Below are 22144 nucleotides of genomic sequence, written 5' to 3'. Positions count from 1 at the left end.
CCTGCACATATAAAACCAGAAAATCAAACACATATCCTTCTAACGGGTGCAATTGTTAAAACCAGATCCTGGTAATATGCACATTTGTTTTCAAATATATGCTCAATGTAAAAGGATAAAACATCCCTATCTACTCAAATAATACCAGTAAGGTTAATTTGAATTGTTGCTGAGAAATGCATTACCTAACAAAAATAGGTCTGTAATAAATTTGTCTCCTTCCTTCCCTACCAACTGCACAAAGTTGTTATCCAAAAACATAGGGGGGGATACAGAGTCTATTATCTTGAAATCAACCCATCCAGAAATCTCCATTTTACGTTGACTTCAGGATAAAAGGACCTCATATCTTCCCTTTAACCCATAAATTTTACAGGAAATCAACATAATTAAGCAAGCTTGCTTTCAGATAGTGCTATATAGTAGAGGGAAAACAAAACCTTCCAAACTGATTTGCCTAAAATAACAGTAAGCCACAATCGTATGCAGTATAAAGAGTTAATGTAATAGCCACCCCGAGCCTTTCAACTGGCCATGCATTGCATGGATATTACCTGTCCATTTTCCCAGTCTTTAAATGACAGAGCCTCGACTTTAATAGGGAATCCTGCCTCATAGATCCTAGGTTGCTGAAAATGGGTTCCTACTTGCCCTGTTTTGGCAATTTCCTGACAAGTATGCTTATCTCTGAGTGATGAATATTTAGTGCCAAGGATTTAGTATTATCTTATAATCTCTTGTGTTACATTTACATATTGTAATGATCGTGGGGGGAGCAACTAGCATTGGTGGGTTACCATTAGATTCCATTAAGGTCAACATAATTCATTATGACAACAAATATATAAGAAAATTCTATTTTAATTCATATACCAATACATAAATATATATATATACACACACACACACACACACACACACACACACACACACACACATATATACATATCTATATATAAACTAGTGTATGTGGGGAGCTTCGCCGGTAGGTGTTATAAATTAGTTTACCTATTCTGGGTACCACACATTACCCCCATTAATTCCTTGTAAATAGTTAACAGGAGCTGATTTGCTGTCTGAGTATTCTATAGTTAGGTTTTGGGGTTTTAATGCCATATTTATTATCATAGAAAGGAAAATCAGACTTAAGCCTAAACCAGATATCAGAAATAAGGATTGCGCTTTGTCATATGCGACATTCCTGCCTATTATCAGGGCACATGCATTTACCACAAAACAATAACAACGCTATATATCTTTATATTTACCCATATTTGAATTCAGAGTTTTCCGATATTGTTGTACTTTCATTACATATGTATCTTATATACCACAAACTATTAGCAGGATTATGCTTCTATTTTAATATAAAGAGAGTTTAAAACTATGCTGCATTACCTTAATCCCTAGGCTAAACAGTGGATATCCAAAAAACTACGTGAGAAAGAGGGCTTGCCTCAAATATCAATTTTCTTCAGAGGATTCAAGGGAGTTAGATTCCCCATCGAGTTCGATGCCCTGAGTCTTGAGGTAGTCTTCAAACCATGATGTCTTCTTAGGCGTGCGGAGGTGAAACAAATTGAGGAGAAATTCAATGCTTCTTTGTATTTCATCCCTCCTTGCATTGAAGGCCACGATATCCTCAATGACCAGTATCGGCTTTCTAGGGACCAGATTATTGTTTAGAATCAGAATGTCATAGTGTGCAGACTTGGGGATTGTCATCTCGTCGCTGATGTTGACCATAACCCTATCAATTTCAACTAGAATAGAGGCTTTGAATATTGCCCTGCAAAGGCTCGCTGTGATGTTCCTATCTTTTTTGATAAACATCATGACTGCTAAAAACATGGCCGGAATGTCATTGTTGGCCCTGGTTCTATCTTCATTATTTAAAAATTCCACACCAAGGATGCATTCTACCACGTCCATAACCAGCTCATGAGGAAATTTGATGATCCTTTTTAGCTTATCCCTTAAGATTTCTCCGATGAAGGCCATTTGTCTTTTTTGGCTTTTTAGTCTTACCGGGGTATCCATGGCTTTAGTTTCAGAGGCTGATAACAGAGGGAATTATTTTAGCAAGAGTCCCTCGGAAGTAAATATAGCAATGTCAATTCTTATTAAGAAAGAGGTGAAGTTTTTGGAAGCCGTCATAATTAATAAACTCGCTTTTGGTGAGTAATTATGATTTAGGCCGGTCTTTCCTGTTATCCCATAAAATGATCATCATAGTACATATTCCCATGTCTTGGAAGAATGATGATAGGATCAGTTTTTTGATTTCATGTGATGTGAGGACGGTGGAATAATTAAATGGCACCTCAATTTCCTCGGATTTTTACTTTCGAGGTGGAATTATTATTATCCTTTAATGAATATCCTTACCTATATTGAGTTTGTATGCTATCTAGGTATTATGTGTAGAGGGACCTCATGATTACTTAATTTCGATATTTTTAGTTAAGGATTTCCTTTTAATTAAAGTAATTACTTCACAGATTCTATAACAGTATTTTTATGTATTTTCCTTGCTACTATTGATTGTTGAGGGATTGATTTATAAGTGAGTAACCAGGCTTTAAGTAGATAATCGATTTACCATCAGCACCTTGGTTTGCGAGATGGTCCGCCCTAGAGTTACCTTCCCTATATATGTGATTAAAGGTTATCCCCTCAAAGGATTGGACCAGACCAAGAATGTTTTGAAGGATTGAATTGAGTTTCCAATTAGGCATGTCCCTTTTCCGGAGGGAGTTAATGATAATGGCAGAGTCTCCTTCTATGTTGATTTTGTTAACTTTCAAAATTTTACATAGTTTTACTCCTTCCTCCAGTGCTCTGAGTTCAACGTCATTATGTGTGTTGAGACCCAAGGGGTGGGCTAAAGCTGCTATTTCATCACCATTTGAGTTATGTATGCAACAACCAATGCCTACCACACCTGGATTGCCTCTAGATGCTCCATCAAAATTGAGTTTGACCCAACCCTCCTCTGGGGGCATCCACTTGCAGTCTTTGCGCTTGTGAATGGCGCTAATCGGACCATCCCCAACAAATGGAGGAATCTTTAAGCCAATCCATTTTAATCTCATTTTATCATCCTATTGTGACATTTCCATATTTTTATGGTTTTTCATATAGTGACTGTTAATTAAATCTATGATGGTCGCCTCAATCTTATTTGTGAGTTGCTAGCACTCCAATTTGTCTTCTTTGAATATTCTCCTATTTCTTTCTTTCCAAAGCTCCCAAACAAGCATTGAGGGAGTTGCAACCCATAATCCCTCATAAATGCACCCTTTGTTCATGATGGGCCATGCTTGAAACATGGCTATGGTTGAGTCTGGGATGGGAGAATACCAATTCAATTGTTTCCTAAGCCAACTTCAACAGTTATGTGAGTATTCACAAGTTAGTAAAAGATGGTTGATTGATTCCTTGGCCTTCTCACATAACAGGCATCTACTTGGGCCTTCATAACCCTTTTTTTTGAATAAGTTAGCAGTTAAAACTTTTTAATGTAATGTCAGCCAGACATATAGCCCTGCTTTGGGGAGGCATCTCTTGTCCCAACATAGTTTTAATGGGATGTCCTTAGCAGTAGTATGGCCTTGTTCACTAAGAGTGTTGTAGCCCTCTTTTGTGCTATACCTGCCACTCTTAGTCCCTGCCCAGATTACTCCATCCTCCTCCTTACCCAAGGTGATTTTCTTGGGCTGCAATGCTTTTACTAGTTCCTTTACTTCATGGGTTGGAAGTCCTAGGTTATCAAACTATTTCCACCTCCATAATCTAATACCTTCCACTGTATTTTCCTCAATATAATCAGCAACCTTATCACCCCATAGTCTTTCCAGGATAACCCTAGAGGTGGCAAATTTGTTATTTTTGCTTAGTGTAGGGTAACGCCCCAGGAATTTGACCAGAATAGTGCTTTTTTGCCATTCCCTAGATTCCATGTTAGTTTTTTTGAAATTAATTCCATGCAATCCATCATGAAATTCCATATTCTGTAACCCTTGGGTGGTGAAAGAACTCTAAAGATGCTTGTTGGATCGTTGTTATGGAGATATTTATTGTATAGGATCCTAACCCATTTTAAATGGGGGTTATTATGCATTCTCCATACCAATTTAGCTCCAAGGGATATGCTCTGTGGTATCATGTCCTTAATCCCCAAGCCCCCTTTCTCTTTAGGTTTGTAGATTTTATCCCAAGCCATCAGAGGCTTTCTAAATTTCTCACTAGCTTCTTGCTAGAAAAAGGTTCTAATGTGTTTATTAATTTCATTCTTTTTTGCTAAAGGGAGGTCTATGCAGGAGAGTTGGTAAATGGGCATAGCCGATAATACTGATTTTATCATTGTAGTCTTGCCAGCTGAAGGTGACCATTTCCCGCTCCATGAGTAAATTCTGTTCTTTATTCTTGTGATGATTTGATCCCACAAATTTGAAGATCTACATCCTTTGTCCAGGGGGATGCCCAGGTATTTGCATGACACAATGCCTTTATTAAAATTTAAGATTTTGCAAATTTTGTCTGCTAGTTTCTCTTCAGTGTTGAAGAAGTAAATGTTGGATTTTGAGGTATTGATTTCTTGACTTGACACCATTGAGTAGGTTTGAAGAATTTGTTTAATGGCATTGGCTTCCTGAACACTACTTTGTCCAAAGAGCATAGTGTCATCCACAAATTGTTGATGTGTGGTTGCTTCCAGGCCACTAGTGATGTGAATTCCCTGAATAGATGATTGTTCTCTTGCAAATTTCAATAGTCTACCAAGGGACTCAACCATTAATATAAAGAGGAAAGGAGAGATCAGATCTCCTTGCCTTAGACCCCTGGAGGTATTGAAGAAGCCAACAGGGGTCCCATTAACAAGGATTGACATTTTTGGTGTTGATATACATTCATATATAAGATTGATCCATTGTTTAGCGAAGCCAAAGGCTTCTAGGCATTTGCATAAGAAGTGCCAGTCAACTTTATCATAGGCTTTTTTAATGTCTAATTTGATGAGCATACTTGGATGTTTATTGTTTTGAACTGTATGTATTGCTTCTTGGGCAATAATGATTCTATCATAGATTGAACGACTTGGAAAAAAACCTGTCTGTTCCTTACTAATTACCAGGGGGAGCAAATTGTGAAGCCTGTTTGCTATTGTTTTAGTGAGAAGCTTGTATAATGTGTTACATAGAGCAATAGGTCTGAATTCTTCAAAACTCTTAGCTTTGTCTTTTTTTGGTATCAAGGCTATAAATGTTTTATTTAATTCCTTAAGGATCTTCCTTGAATTCCTGATTCCTTCTAATGCCTCTGTGACTTCATCCCCGATGAAGTGCCAACATTTATGGAAAAAGGCGACCGGGAATCCATCAGGCCCAGGGGCCTTGTCTGGATTCATTTGAAAAAGGGATTTCTCGATTTATATCTTAGAAAATTTTGCATTTAATAACTGGTTATGATCCTTATTTAGTATTTTCAGAATGCTCTTGAGCACTTCATTCCGCAGGGGTAATCTAGAACCATCTTGATTGTGAAAGATATTCATGAAGTATTCAATTGCTTCTGCCCCTATGACATCCGGGTTGCAGCTAGGAACCCCAGATTTGGTTTTGATTTTAGTTATTCTATTAACTAGTCTCCTCTGCTTAGTGTTGTTGTCGAAGAACTTGGTGTTTTTATCACCAGACTCTAGCCAGTTTTCTCTGGACTTTTGTTTCCAGAAAATTTCTTCTCTAGCCAATATTTCCTCATATTCTGTTAGTAAGGATTTCTCCTTCATATAGAGGTTATTATCCATTTCGGACCTAATGACCTCTTCATTTATTTCTTTTAGAGCTACCTCTATTTCAGTTTTTTTCTTAAAGAGGTTCCTGAACTGATTTCTATTCCAGGCTATAAGATTTTGTTTAACTGATTTTAATTTAGTGATTAATTTGAAGGGTTTAGAGCCTATAACTCTAACTTTCGTCCACCATTGTTCTATCAATTTTAAAATGTTTTCATCTCTTAATCACATTAATTCAAATCTAAAAGGACTTTTTGAAGAAGGGGTGAATTTAGAGATGAGAAGCTAGACCGGGAAATGGTCAAAACTCGAGAGAGGAAGGATTTTTGCATCCAAGGCATTTGAAATGTTGGCAAGATTTCCTCTTATAAAGAATCTGTCCAGCTATTCTGCAATGTTACAAAAACCTTTCCTTCTATTATTCCTAGTAAATGAGTTTGTTTCTATTTTAATTTCCATGAGGTTGTAGTTGAGGATCCAGTCTCTGAGATCAGTGGTGGCCTGGTTAACTTTTTTAATGCCCCCCCATTTTTTTAAAGGGTCAATGATGGCATTGAAGTCACCTCCAATAATACATAATTGATCAGGGATAGAGGTGAGGAATTGTTCTATCTCATCCCAGATTTTATTTTTATCTTTATTTTGAATAGGTCCATAGATATTGAATAGAACAAAGTTTAAATTGCTCTTTATATTGTTGATCCCGCCACATAGCCAATTTGGGGTCTTATAAAGAAGGTTAAAGACCACTATCCTTGGGTCCCATATTACTGCTAATCCTCCCGATGCTCCATTGGCAGGGAAGCCTTCCAGACACCTTCTACCTAGACTTTTGGCAAATATTTCTAACTCATCTTTGCTTAATTTGGTTTCTTGTATCATAATTATGTCTGGGTTATATTTAGTTAAGCAGTGTTTTAAGATACACTGCTTGTTAGGGGTATTCAGGCCCCTAACATTCCATGTGAAGAGCTTCATTTCTCTCTGGGAAGGATCTTCCCCTTCCTTGCATGAAAGAGATTAGTTAAAGTAGTTTGGCCCTCAGCCTTGCTCGCTTTGCTAATGAGTTCTACTATTGATTTCCTGCCTCTTGTCTTCACCTCTTTTGCACAATCTAGGGAATCAATAATGTCTAGTGTTTTGGCTAAGCCCAACTCCTCTTCCTCGTTGCTTATAGAGGTTTCTACTTCTGAAATTTTAGCCTTTGAGATTTTTCCTTCAAGTAGACCTGACATTAGAACTCTTTTCTAGTAATCCAATTCCTCCTCATCCACTACTTCATCTATAAAGGAGTTGGTTACGTTATTAACTGTTTCATTTCCCACATACTCCAGAATGAGTTTATTCTCCTCAGTGATTCTCCTAGCATACTCGACCTTTGTTTCCTCTGTATCTTTTAACAGGGGGCTGATGGGTGATGAGTCAGAGACATCGATTTCCTGTGTGTTCTCTGTTTGGAAACCTTTATTCAGCCTATGTTGTGTTTTCAAAAAACCATCCACATCTGTATTCTCATAGGAGTGAGCCTCCATGCACCATTTAAGGAGGGTTTGTTCACCCATGAGAGGGATCAGAATATCTTGGTCCATTAGTGATGGGATTTCAGAAGCATTCTCAGAGCTGCAATCTATTTCCCCTTCCTCCAATTCTAGGGTTGGGGTGTCTCTTGGAAGTGGATTTTTTCCTAGGTCGCTTGTTGTATTTATGTCTGTTGAATCTATGTTGGTTGTTTTACTATCCCTAAGTGTTTCCTTAACTTCACCACTATTAGTCAGGCTCAGGGTGGCATTTATCATTTCCTCTGATGTTATATTTTGATTTATATTGTGACATTTAGGGCCGAGGAGGGTTAGATAGGGTAGGATTACATCAATTTGATCCATCTTACCCTTATATACCTCTGGTCTTACCACATACATTGAATGATTAGTTATAATTTTTAATAGGTTGCAAACTTACGACTTTTGTCTGCAATTTAGCCATTATTCTGGCTGTAGCAGAGTTTCTATAATTTTTTTTAAAACCTACAAAACCACCTAGTGAATCCCCAATCCTAATCAGGCAATGCTCATTGAGAAGTTCAACCGGGAGGTTTGGAAGTTCAATCCATCTGGGGACTAAGCAGTTCTCAAACAATTTAGGGGAAATTTTTTGCCTCCATTTAAAAAAGGCAAAGTAGTAACCTTTAAAAAGACAATTTTGATTATTAAGTAAATTTTCCTTTAGTTCTGGTGATTTACAGAGAATAAATAGAAAATCATCCTCTAGGGTTGTGATACTTACCTGTCCCTTGGTGGTTGAAACCAACCACTGGATAATTTCTGAAGTGGAGACGCCATGTCCATACCATTTTCTGAACAACCCACGTCTCATATAATCTTTCCAAGGGTCGTTCGTGTATTGATTGGTGATGATAATCATCTTTTGGTCTTGTTTGGCGTAACCCCTTACTTGTTGTGTCTCTCTGTATTTCCATCTTTTGTTTTCTAGGATGTAAGCCCGTGGAGATTTCATATTAGGTTTTGCCAAGGGCTCCACCCTAGTCCTTTTTTCCCCTAATTTTATCAAATTCGCTCCAATAGCGACAGAATTGTCCGGAGGTGAAGACTTTTGAGGCGATCGCCTATTGGACAAACCCATTCCTGTCCTGTGGTGGATGCCAAGAGTCTCTCTAGGGTTCCGATGAATTCTTTCCCGGACAGAGATTTCAGAGGAGGGGGCATGATTAATTTTTTTTGAGGCCTCATAATTAATTGGAAGATCCCCGGGAACCCTAGCCAACTCTCAAAGAAATCAGAATGGAGTTTGCCCTCGTAGCGCAGGTTTTTAAGGCCTCAAATTTGTTTGCAGATCCTACCTTGTTGAAATGGGCGAATTTTTGGGGTTGCCCTGAAAGCACATGAGTGTGCTTGGAAAATACATTCGATTTCTTCTGTCTATTTCCTTTCCAATTTGCAGTCACGGTTTTCTGCAGCCCAGTTTTCGTGGAACCAAATTTTTGCAGAGCCATAATTTACAAATTGAATTTTAGCCCTATCTTTTCATATCAAATTTAAATATTACAAAAATAAAATAATAATTATAAATAATAAATTTATTAAATTGATAAATAATTAAATAAAAAATAAAACAATTTTTTTTTTCAATAAGTAAATAGCTGCAGAGGGGCAGCACCCTTGTATTAAAAAAGAAAGAGAATACAAGGCCTGATTCAATAAGAGCGGTAGGGGGAAAGAATCAGGAAGAAAATGCCCTACCATAGCCCTAAACCATGAAAAAGAGAAGTCGACACAGGATTGGATGAGGGCAAGAAAATGTCGTTATCTTAAAGGCCTCTTGAAGACGCAGAGGTCATAAGATAAAAACAAACAAACTCAAAAGGCAGAGAGACCAGAGGTCTTAGGGTCAACCGGAGTCACAGAGAATCATCGAAAGCATCTTCCATGTGCGCATTGGCCGCATCCAAGACATTGGGACATTCAGGGCCACAATTCAAATGAGCTACCAATTCTACCTTCTCTTTAGGGAGTCGGTAGTCATTTGGATATCACTCTTCACCCAGGCCAAATCCCCAGTCGTTTCCATCCACCAGATCACCATTCTCAAGGATCCCTAGGTCATCAGTCACCACTAAATCTTCACCACAGAGAAAAATTGCCCTCCAATTCGACGTGAAACCACTTTGTATACCAGCCGCTATCAGAAGGAACTCAATGTTCTTGGAGATGATGGGCCAAGTTGCTTGGAAGGATGCAAAATCCAGAGAATTAACAATCACAAGCTTTTTTACCTTTGCTTCGTTGCTAAGTGACATGTAGTAGTTTTGGGGAAGAGAAATTATGAGATTGGCATCAATATTGTCCAATACAATATCTCTTTATCCCAACAAGCAATGCTTAAATGTCATCTGGGTTAGCAGTTTTGCTAGCTACTTACTAGTCCCCATGTAGATTAATATTGCAAGAAAAAAGGCTGGAATATCAACATTGGCTCTATGTGGTAAGCCATAAGAAATTCCTTTCCCAGGATCCTCTTTATGCTGTGTAGAATGAGAGGATGTCGAGAGAAAAGGACCTCTTGAAGACGCCTGTCCGTGATTTTGCCCAGGAAAGCCATCTGTCGACAAGTAGCTTCGAGGAGGATTGGAGTCTCCATTCCGAGATGCCAAGAGGAAAGCAAATTGTGGAGGAAAGCAGGGTTATTCCTTTATTAAATAGCAAGGAGTCGAAACCTGAGAATACGACATCCTGCTTCTGCGTCTCCAATAAATACCCACACGCGTGAGCCGCTGGTATTCGACTAACCATCTACTCCAGACCTCCTCAACTTGATATCGACCAAATTTAAGCATCAAGTGATCTTAAACAAATCCCGAAGGATATAGTCGTAACTAAATACTCAAGTACTTGTGTTAAATAGCCATGAGCCAAAAAGTTGGCACTAATCAATACTATCGGCAATGTGTCACATCACGATGATAAGAGGAGACCTTAACTGGTTAACAAGGCAACTGGTCGATCTTTCCACTGAACCAAGACTAAGAGGTGGAGAGTGGGAGTTGCGGCTTACCGGGAGACAGAGCAACAGTTTGCTCCACAACTGGAGGAGGCATATAGAAACAGAGAGCGCAAACCTATCAGGAGACCCACCGGTATATTTCATAGGACCCCACCTGAATGAGGAGAGCATGACAATCTGCCCAACAAAAACCAACATCAGTGGATCTTCAGGGGGGTCATTGATGGTTATAGCCGCTTTAGAAAGTCTATCCGCTTCACCATTACCTTCTCTGTATATATGGCTAACTCAAAACTCATCAAAGGAAGCTAGCAACACTAGGATCAATTGAAGCCACTGGTTAAGGTGCCAACAAGGGGTGCGAGAGTAGCGGATCGCGTTAATGACATTTAACCAGTCACCCTCCAAGTGAATTTTCTGCACCCCAAGCTCCTTCCCTAGCTGAAGACCTCTAAATGCCGCTCTGAATTTCACTTCATTATTAGTAGCAACTCCAATCTTTTCGAAGATTTCTTTTATACAGAGACCATCAGAGTCCCTCAAAACGCAACCAATACCACTTTGGCCTGGGTTGCCTGCAGAAGCACCATCAAAGTTTACCTTGCTCCACCCAACTGGTGGTGCGTCCCAAATCACCCCGCTCTCAGATTGCTTTGATCCACCAGAGATCCCAAACCAAAAATTGGAGGGATGATTAGATTTGTAAGAGCCATCTTAATCTTACAATCTTAGTCCGTGAACAAATTTTTCTTAAGAGTTTTGGATTGGGCCGCCACATTCAGGAGCTCAGTCAGGTGGTTCTCAATTTTCGCACAAAGAGACTGCGGGCCCATATCTTTGCCCTGAAAGATTCTGCGGTTCCTTTCTTTCCAAATTTCCCAAATTAGAAGTGATGGGAGGATGAAGAGAAAATCAGAAAAAACCGCCAATCCTATCAGTTTGGGCCATTGCAAAAACCAATTATCTAGCCCTGCTGGGAAGGGGCCGAATAATCTTAGTTTTTCCATGAAATACCACCAACAATGGCTGGAGAATTTGCAATGGAGGAGGAGATGATCAACATTCTCTTCCCAATCTAGACATAACGAACATCTACTGGGTCCATTGATACCTATTGAATGTAGCCTTTCTTGGGTTAGGATTTTTCTCTGGCAGGCTAACCAGGCAAAGGAACCCGCTTTGGGGAGGAGGTGTTGATGCCAAAATAGATTAACATGCCAGTCTTGTCTATAACCGCTTATTTTAGCTTGTAGCCAAAGCATAACTTGTATTTTCCATCAGAGGAACCGCACCACCTAATAATATCCTTATCCAGGGAAGGGAAAATAGACCTTTTGATAATAATATCAGTAAATAAGTCCTTCTGAGACTTATCCAAGTCCAACTCATCCAAGGAGTTCCATTTCCATTTAGAGATACCATTTTCTAGGATCGGATGACCATAATCACATATATTATGCCCATAGAGGCGACAGGTTACCTCCACAACAAGATGTAGAGAGGGGATGTGACATAGGGCAGCTTCACCTGACCAAGAATCAAACCAGAAGGAAGCATCCCTACCATTCTTGACCTCCCATGTAACTTGATCACTTATGATATCCCTATTGTCCAAAATAAAATTCCAGATAGCCGAACCCCTAGGAAGGTTGTTAATAGTCAGAATCCGCTTAGGATCTAGGGAGTCCAGATATTTATGTTTGAGGAACCTTGCCCATTTTTGCTTCCCACCGCTACAGATTTCCCAAACCAGTTTAGCACCAATTGCAAAATTCATAATTGATATTTGGCGAATACCGACACCACCTGCCATTTTAGGTTGACAGATATTTTTCCAAGCTATCAGGGGAAATTTACCTTTATCATCCTACCGATTCCAAAGGAAATTTCTCATTAGAGAAGTCAATTCTTCTTCAACTACCATCGGTAATCGTAGGAAAGCCATAGAAAAAATCAGTAGCGCGAAAGGATCGACTTTATCAGAGTGAGTTTCCTAGCAGAAGATAACCACTTGCCTTTCCAAGTTGCAAGCTTGGATTTTCACTTATTAATGAGGTGCTTCTAATAAATAATGATCAACAACAGATACCCCAACCGGTACTGAGAGGGGGGGGGGGTGAATCAGTACAGATAAAAACTCTCTTAACAACTTACCTTGCTAAAGCAAAACTAACTGGTTATCACCATTACTGAAATTAACCATGGCAATATCGGTTAAATACAATAAGACACAAGACACCATAAACTCATAGGTCTAAATACTTCAAATACAATCGATTATGCAACTTCAACTTCACCCAAAAACATATGCATGTGGTATACTAAAAATACCATAACCTATTAACCTTGCATGCATAATCCTTCAACCAAATACTTCATAAACATCACATGAAAAATGCATAACACATAACACACAAATTTTTCATGTGGAAACCCAAATGGGAAAAACCACGGTGGGGATGAATACCCACAAGATTGTTTTGAACTCTTTCGAAGCTCGCCCTGTTAGGAGCCTAGTCCGGTTGAAGACTTTACAATAAGGTTTTGTTAGGAACTGATCCTGTTAGAGATCACCTGGTTAAGGGTTGGCTATATACCCTGTTAAAGGTTGAAACCCTGTTAAAGGTTACCTCACTAGAGGATTTAAAGAACTCAATGATCTTGAGTCACCTAGTTACAAGTTTTACAATAAGCCTATTAAAGCTACCTGGTAAAGGGATTTTCCATCTGTTGAAATGATTAGAAGACAACAGGGAAAACTATGATCTGATAACAACACTACATGCCAAGGCAAATCCTTTTCATATCCTCTACTCTGCAATCACACTCTGCAGTTTACCTCTTACTGGTCTGGCAAGTATCAATTATCTCTTCACTCGGATACATACACACAACATTTGCCAACAACTTTACAAAAACAAACATCATCAACCTTATAGAAAATAGATAGGTCAGTAGCATAAACCCTAAAGCCTAAGTATCTTAGGTTTACAACATAGAAGGTCCAATCTTGACCGTCCAGACATATTGCATAGAGCATTACAATTTCAAATAGATCACAAGACAATCTGCATCGTTCATTCATCACCGCTCATGGGAATCAGTAACCCATCACGCTTTCTTCTTATGCCATTAAGAAGAATGATCATTCCCGAGGTAGACTTCAAACATGGTCGATCTTCTTATGCCTCAATCCTTCACGCGCACAAAGCTGACGTGGCACCTTGATCACATCTCTTAGCTAACTCATCACAGAGTATCATCGGTTCATCACACAAGCTGGATTGCCAAACCGATAACCATAGAGATGAGACTACCAACCAGTAATCACACTTAGTGAAACCCCGACACCAGTTCACTGAATCTCCTCATGCCTCTTCATACCAGTTTACCAACTTCTTCAATCTGCATACTGGTTCACTTACACTTATTGGCATCAATGACAACATATATTATCGTCATATCAACATACTGGTTCATCATATGCCAATGATATCCAACAATCTCCCCCTTTGGCATTGATGGCAATACTCAGTGTAGCATTGCAACTGAAAAACCTCATAGATCAGTGTATCTACATTATCAGATATCTTCTCCCCATACATCTATCATATCTTCTCCCCCTTTGACAACAATGCCAAAGTGGAGGCATAAGCTTCCAAAATCTACCTGCTACTCTCCCTAAGGAGTAGCATCCTTCAACACATCAATCCTGAAAGATTTGTCATGTTAGTATTTGACTGATGTGGAGCACACAACCTTAGTTGACTTCATGAAGGGGAAGAACCCCTAATTCACCTCTCAAATAGGTAAATGTAGTCTTCGGTAAGGGCTTAGTGAATATATCCGCTAACTGCTCCTTACTGGAAACATGTTGTAATACAACCTCCTTATCCTGAACTTTCTCTCTCAAGAAATGATACTTAAGTTCAATGTGCTTAGTTATAGCATGCAATACCAGATTCTTGGAAATGTTTATTGCACTTGTATTATCACAAAATATGTTCACTGGTTCAGATATAGGTACCTTGAAACCTTCCAATACATGCTTCATCCAAATTGCTTGAGTGTAGTTCATAAATGCTGCCACATATTCTACTTTAGCTATAGATTGAGAAATACAACTCTGCTTCTTGCTTGTCCACGATACTAATCTTCCACCGAGAAAGAACGCTCCACCGGTTGTGCTCTTCCGGTCATCCACATTACCTGTCCAATTGCCATTGGTATATACTTTGAGATTATAGTCACCATTATATGGATACCATAGTCCATAATCAATTGTTCCTTTCAGGTATCTAAGAATCCTCTTCACAACTACCAAGTGGGATTCTCTTGGATATTTCTAAAAACGAGCTACTATGCCCACTGCATGAGCAATATTTGGTCTGTTGTGCACATCATAGTGCAATTTATCGATCATTGACCGATACTCCTTTTCATTCACTAGTGCTGAATCACCTTCTTTAGTTAGTTTACAACCAGTTACCATCAGTGTACCAACCGGTTTGCTTTCCTCCATGCCAAAAGTCTTCAATACCTCTTTGACATACTTGGACTGGGTAATAAAGATACCCTCTCTCATTTGTTGAATTTGTAAACCAATGAAGTATTTTATTTCTCCTATCAAAGACATCTCAAACTTTTTCTTCATTTCATCTACAAACGCATGACTCATTCTATCATCTCCTCCAAAAATTATGTCATCCACAAACACTTCACAAATCAGAATCTGATCACCTTCTGATTTCAAGTAGATGTTGCTATCTTCACTTGTTCTCTGAAATCCAATCTTCACAAGATGAGAGTGTATTCTTTCATACCATGCCCTAAGTCCTTGTTTTAGTCCATACATGGCTTTGTGTAATCTACAAACCATGTCACTATCTTCTGATAAGACAAACCCTTCATGTTGCTCTATGTACACTTCTTCTTCTAGGATTCCATTCAGAAAAGAAGACTTCACATCCATCTAATAGACTTTAAATCCCTTAAATACTGCAAATGCAAGTAGCATTCGAACACCTTCTAATCTAGACACGAGCAAAAGGTTCTCCATAGTCTTCTCCTTCCTCTTGAGCATATCCCTTACATACAAGCCTAGCCTTATATCTGAAAACTGTGCCTTCTTCATTTAGCTTATTCTTGAAGACCCATTTGGTACCTATGACATTTTTATGTTTGGGTCTGGGCACCAAAGACCATGTTGCATTCTTTTCTATCTGATCTAGCTCCTCTTCCATTGCTTTAATCCAGTCTTCATCTGTAAGAGCTTCTTTTGAAGTCTTGGGTTCAAATTTAGAAATCATTGAAGAGTTTTCTTTCACTTTTCTTCTAGTGAGTATCCCTGCATCTTTATCTCCTATGATTTGCTTTGGATCATGGTGCAACTTTACATATCTAGGAATGATTCTAGCCTGATCTGCTAGTTTTTCTTCTTCCTCACTAACCTCTTCTTCTTCTCTTACTGTGACTTCTACCAATACAGGAACACTAAGATCTTTGCAAGTTTCTTTCTTAACTGGTTCCCAGAAGGCTATACCTGGTTCATCTTCTACTTCTTCGCTGCATGTTACCTCAGGTTCCTCAGGGGATTCATCAAACCTGACATTGATACTTTCAACAATCTTTTGTGTTCTATTGTTGTAGCTCTTGAGAGCTTTGCTCTTAGTGGAATATCCCAGAAATATTCCTTCATCACAGTTTGCATCAAATTTGCTCAAATGCTCACCTCTCTTGATATAACACTTACTACCAAACACTTTAAAGTAACTAACAGTGGGAGTTTTCCCGGTCCAATAGTCATAAGGGGTTTTATCTTTATCTTTCTTGATGAGTACCCAGTTCATAGTGTAGACTACGGTCCTCACCACTTCTCTCCAAAAAGTGTGAGCAACCTTTCCTTGGATCAGTATTGTTCTTGCCGCTTCAACTACAGTCATGTTATTTCTTTCTGCTACGTCATTTTGTTGTGGTGTCCTTGGGGCAGACAACTATCTCTTGATACCATTATCTTCACAGTACTTATTGAATTCATTAGAAGTGAATTCTCCTCCTTGATCAGTTCTTAGGCATTTTATCTTTTTACCACTTTCTTTCTCTACTAAGGCTCTGAAAGATTTGAACTTTCCAAATATTCAAACTTGTCTTTCAAGAATATGACCCACATCATTCTTGAGCAATCATCAGTAAGAATCATAAAATACCTATCTCCCTGAATACTTCTAGTTTTCATAGGACCACACAAATCAGTATGCACAAGATCAAGTAAATTTTTTTGCTGAAAAAGACTTACCTTTAAAAGTTGAGGAAGACATCTTCCCAAGTTGACATTCTCTGCACAAAGAATTCTCAGGTTTGTCCAACAATGGTAATCCTCTTATTGCCTTGATCTTTCCGGCTTTAACAATGTTGTCAAAGTTCATATGACAGAGTCTCCTATGCCATATCCAACTATCATCAAACTTAGCCATTAGACACCGACCTATCTTGGCATTTAACTGAAATAGGTTACCTCTGGTCTATTTACCAGTGGCAATAAATTCACCATTCTTCCCGTTTATACTGCAAATTCCACCTTTGAATTCCAGAACTAATCCTTTGTCATTCAGTTGAGCAACAATCAACAGGTTATGCTTAAGACCTTCTACCCAGTAAACATCATCTGCACTATTTTTACCATTCAGTGAGATGGATCATTTACCTTTCACAAAGCATGGTGCATCGTTGCCAAATCTGACAACACCACCATCATATTCTTCCAAAGACAAAAAATTTCTCTGGTCACTGGTCATGTGGTGTGAACACCCACTATCAATTATCCTCTCATTAGAGTTGTCAATGCGGGAGACAAGAGCTTTCTTGTTTGACACTTCTTCCTTTATTGCTACAAACACTATGTCTTCATTTTCTTCATCTTCTGATTCTTCATCAGTGACACCTTCATCCACAACAACTAGACAATTTCTTTGATTTCCACTTTTATATTTTCTGAACCTCTCCGGTTTATCCTTATTGTCATTGTTAGGACAATTAACAACTATATGTCCTATCTTGTTGTAAAAACATTTCAAAGGAAGTTTACCTCTATATTTTTTGGTTCCCTTTGGAAGTTTTTTAGCAAGAAGAGCTTTGAACTCCATCAAAATCTCTTCATCATCCATATCTTTGCATTGTCTAGATTCATAACTGGTACTAGTTTCTTTTCCTTTTCTGGATGGTATAATAGATGCTTTAAAAGCTGACTTAGTCTTTTGAACACTACCATTATAGCTATTCAACTCATATGCAATTAACTTTGCAATAATAGAATCTAAGGATACCTTGGTCTTATCAATAGACCTTAGCTCCTAGATAGCAGCAACTTTGATTGCATAGTCTGGTAACAATGATCTAAGAACTTTACTGACAACAGTGGCATCATCAATAGTTCCACTAGTGCTTTTGATATCTCCAACTACTGTCTTAATCCTAATACCATACTGCTGAATGGTGTCTCCAACCATCCTCATGTCTTCAAATTTTTCTCTAAGGCATTCTTCCTTAGCTTGCTTTACATGCTCATCACCACCATAAATGGTTTCCAGTGCATCCCATACTTCCTTAGGTGTGTCCTTGTCTTGAACATCAATAAACTCAATATCTGGCAGGCTGCTAATAAGGCTTCTATGAATTGCCCATTTTCCTGGATTTCTTTCTTCTGATCATCAATCAGAGTGCCAATGGGAATTACATAGGCATTCTCAACATAGCTCCAGTGTTGAGCACCCATACTATTGATGTAAATCTTCATTCTTTCCTTCCATATCTTAAAGTTATCTCTATTTAACTTAGGACCTTCCCTCTTCATCATTACAGTAGGATCTTTTACCTCAAGTGGTTAAGCTTATATCACCGAGGACCTGGAGGTGCTCTGATACCAATTGATGAATAATGATGAACAATAGATACCCCAACCGGTACTGAGAGGGGGGGGGGGTGAATCAGTACAGATAAAAAATCTCTTAACAACTTATCTTGCTAAATCAAAACTAACTGGTTATCACCATTACCGAACTTAACCATGGCAATACCGGTTAAACATAGTAAGACACAAGACACCATAAACTCATAGGTCTAAATACTTCAAATACAATCGATTATGCAACTTCAATTTCACCCAAAAACATATGCATGTGGTATACTAAAAATACCATAACCTATTAACCTTGCATGCATAATCCTTCAACCAAATACTTCATAAACATCACATGAAAAATGCATAACACATAACACACAGATTTTTCACATGGAAACCCAAATGGGAAAAACCACGGTGGGGATGAATACCCACAAGATTGTTTTGAACTCTTTCGAAGCTCGCCTTGTTAGAAGCCTAGTCTGGTTAAAGACTTTACAATAAGGTTCTGTTAGGAACCGATCCTGTTACAGATCACCCGGTTAAGGGATGACTATATACCCTGTTAAAGGTTACCTTGCTAGAGGATTTAAAGAACTCAATGATCTTGAGTCACCTGGTTACAGGTTTTACAATAATCCTGTTAAAGTTACCCGTTAAAGGGATTTTCCATCTGTTGAAATGATTAGAAGACAACACGAAAAACTATGATATGATAACAACACTACATGCCAAGGCAGATCCTTTTCATATCCTCTACTCTGCAATCACACTCTACAGTTTACCTCTTACTGGTCTGGCAAGTATCAAGTATCTCTTCACTCGGATACATACACACAACATTTGCCAACAACTTTACAAAAACAAACATCATCAACCTTATAGACAACAGATAGGCTGGTAGCATAAACCCTAAACCTTAAGTATCTTAGGTTTACAACACAGGCGGTCCAATCCTGACCGTCCAAACATATTGCATAGAGCATTACAATTTCAAATAGATCACAAGACAATTTGCATCATTCATTCATCACCGCTCATGGGAATTAGTAACCCATCATGCTTTCTTCTTATACCATTAAGAAGAATGTTCATTCCCGAGGTAGACTTCAAACGCGGACGATCTTCTTATGCGTCAATCCTTCACACACACAAAGCTGACGTGGCACCTCGATCACATCTCTTAGCTAACTCATCATAGAGTATCATCGGTTCATCACAAAAGCTAGATTGCCAAACCGATAGCCATAGAGCTGAGACTACCAACCGATAATCACACTTAGTGAAACCCCGACACCGGTTCACTGAATCTCCTCATGCCTCTTCATACCAGTTTACCAACTTTTTCAATCTACATACCAGTTCACTTACACTTATTGACATCAATGACAACATATATTATTGTCATATCAACATACTTGTTCATCATATGCCAATGATATCCAACAACTTCCAGTAGAGAGCTCTATTACTACCAATGAAGAGTGGGGTACCAAGAAATTTCCCAGGGAAATTAGCAACTCTGAGATTGAGAATCCTTGATAATACCATTTGCAAGTTGAGCGGAGTGTTGATGAAAAACACTTTAGATTTGTGCAAGTTGATTTTGTGTCCAAAAGCCAAATAGTAGTCATCAAGGCAAGTTTTGATTGATCTTGCTTCCCGCCTGCAGGCCGATCCAAATAGAATGGTGTCATCAGCAAACTGAGGATGAGTCATTTTTTCAACCTTTGTTGCCATATTAACTCCTAGCCAACGACCATTTTGCTGGAAATCTCTTATGGATCGACCTAAGGCTTCAGCCATTATGATATACAGAAAGGGTGATAATGGATCACCTTGTCTAATACCTCTTGTCGAAGAGAAGAAACCGTTGGATGAACCATTGACTAGAACTAAGAATTTGGGGGAAGAGAGACAACTCGTGACCCAAGTGAGCTATTCCTTGCAGAAACCAAATTTAGTGAGAACATCAAATAAGAAATCCCTATCCACCATTTCATAATCTTTCAGGATGTCCAACTTTAAAATCATACAGGAGTCCTTGGTTTTCCTGGCTGTGTGGAGTGTTTCATGAGCAACAATGATGCCTTCTAAAATGGATCTTCCAGGGCCAAACCTGCTTTGTTCCTCTGATATCATGTGCGACAGGAGGGGCTTCAATCTTTTGGCAATGATATTTGTTACAATCTTATATACAGTATTGCATAGAGCGATAGGCCTGAAGTCACTCATCTGTTGTGGGTTCTACTTCTTTGGGATTAAAGTCAAAAAGATGTGATTGATGTCCCCTAACATAGTCATCTTCTTTCTTGATTCTTCTACAACAAGGTGTAAATCTCGAGCAACGATATCCTGGTAATGATGGAAGAACACGACAGGGAAGCCATTCGGGCCAGGAGTCTTATCGGGACTCAACTGGAAGGTGGTTTTCCTTACTTCATCAATAGAAATCGGCTTATAGAGAGCTGTATTTTGATTAGCAGAGATGATGGATGGGATTGAGTTCAGAATTCTAGCTCTTGCTTCATGATCGACTTGACGGTCACCATTCAGTAGAGAGTCAAAGAAACTTACAGCTTCCTGCGCAATGTCTTCGTAATTCCTGACAGTGACACCATTCGATCTCATAATCTCCGATATTCTGATTCTATTACAACTGGAAATGGCCGACCGATGGAAGAATTTGGTATTTTTATCTCCTTTCTTTAACCATAGCTCCCTTGATTTTTGTCGCCAGTGGATTTCTTCACATCTAAGGATTTCATTTAAATCAAATTTGAGAGAATTTTCTTTGATGAATAGCTCCTCAGTCATTCTTGAGGTCGTAACAGAGTTGGTTAAATCTGCCAGTTCCGCCATTATTCTTAATTTCTCCATATGAATATTCTTGAAGTGGTTATTATTCTATTCCTTGATCTTAACCTTAATATACTTGAGTTTTTTTATTGAGAATGAAAAGTCTCGAATGATTCCTAAATACCGGCTCATTCCACCAAGCCGCTATTAGATCATGTAGTTCAGTCACTCTGAGCCATATTTTCTCAAAGTGGAACAGAGTACCTCCCTCCACTTGAGCCAAGGCAACCTCCAGACAGATCGAGTAGTGATCTGATATGGCGAGTGATAGAATTGATGATTCTAAGGCTAGAATTTGGCCTAGCCAATCACTAGAAACAAGGAACTGGTCAAGCCATTCAGCAATATTAGAGAAGCCCAATCTCCGATTCATCCATGTGAAAATTCCATTTTTTAGAACAATGTCTAAGAGATGATTCTTCTCAACAAAGTCAAAGAAGTCTTTTTGGGACGTACCAGTCCTTTGAATACCCCCACTTTTCTCAGCGTCAGAAAAGATTGCATTAAAATCCCCAACTACCACACAACTACCATCGGTAATATTATTTAGCTTAAAGCATAGGAGATCCGAGAAAACCCGCTTATGACCCGCAGAAGGACCATACACATTGAAGAGATTGAAGTTCTCATTTTGTCCAAGAGTAGTGACCAAGCACTGTTGCCAATACTTATCTTCTCCCATAAGTGAGATCTTAACATTCATGGGGTTCCAAATAATTCCCAGGCCACCGAAAGCTCCATCCGATTGCCTAAAAAACTCATTCCACTGTTTCCAAACTCTCATTTTGGCTTCAATCTCAACCTTACTCCAATTAGTTTCCTGTAAAAGCCAAATATCTCCTTTGGTGTCATCAATATGGCGCTTAATCAAGCGCCATTTGTCAGGGGCATTGATGCCCCTGATGTTCCAAGATAAGAGTCTCATGGCTCCTGGGGAAGGGCAATTCCCTTCCCTAAATTAAGTTTGGTTTGACCACAGGCAGCACCGGCTACTGCTAGCATGAATTTTTTGGACTTGCGCCCCCGCACACCTTTTGGTTTATCAATAATTGATTCTGATTTGCCAAAACCTT

The sequence above is a fragment of the Cryptomeria japonica genome, chromosome 8 (assembly GCF_030272615.1).
Source record: "Cryptomeria japonica chromosome 8, Sugi_1.0, whole genome shotgun sequence".
NCBI lineage: Eukaryota > Viridiplantae > Streptophyta > Pinopsida > Cupressales > Cupressaceae > Cryptomeria > Cryptomeria japonica.
Note: the sequence above shows the minus strand (reverse complement) of the source record.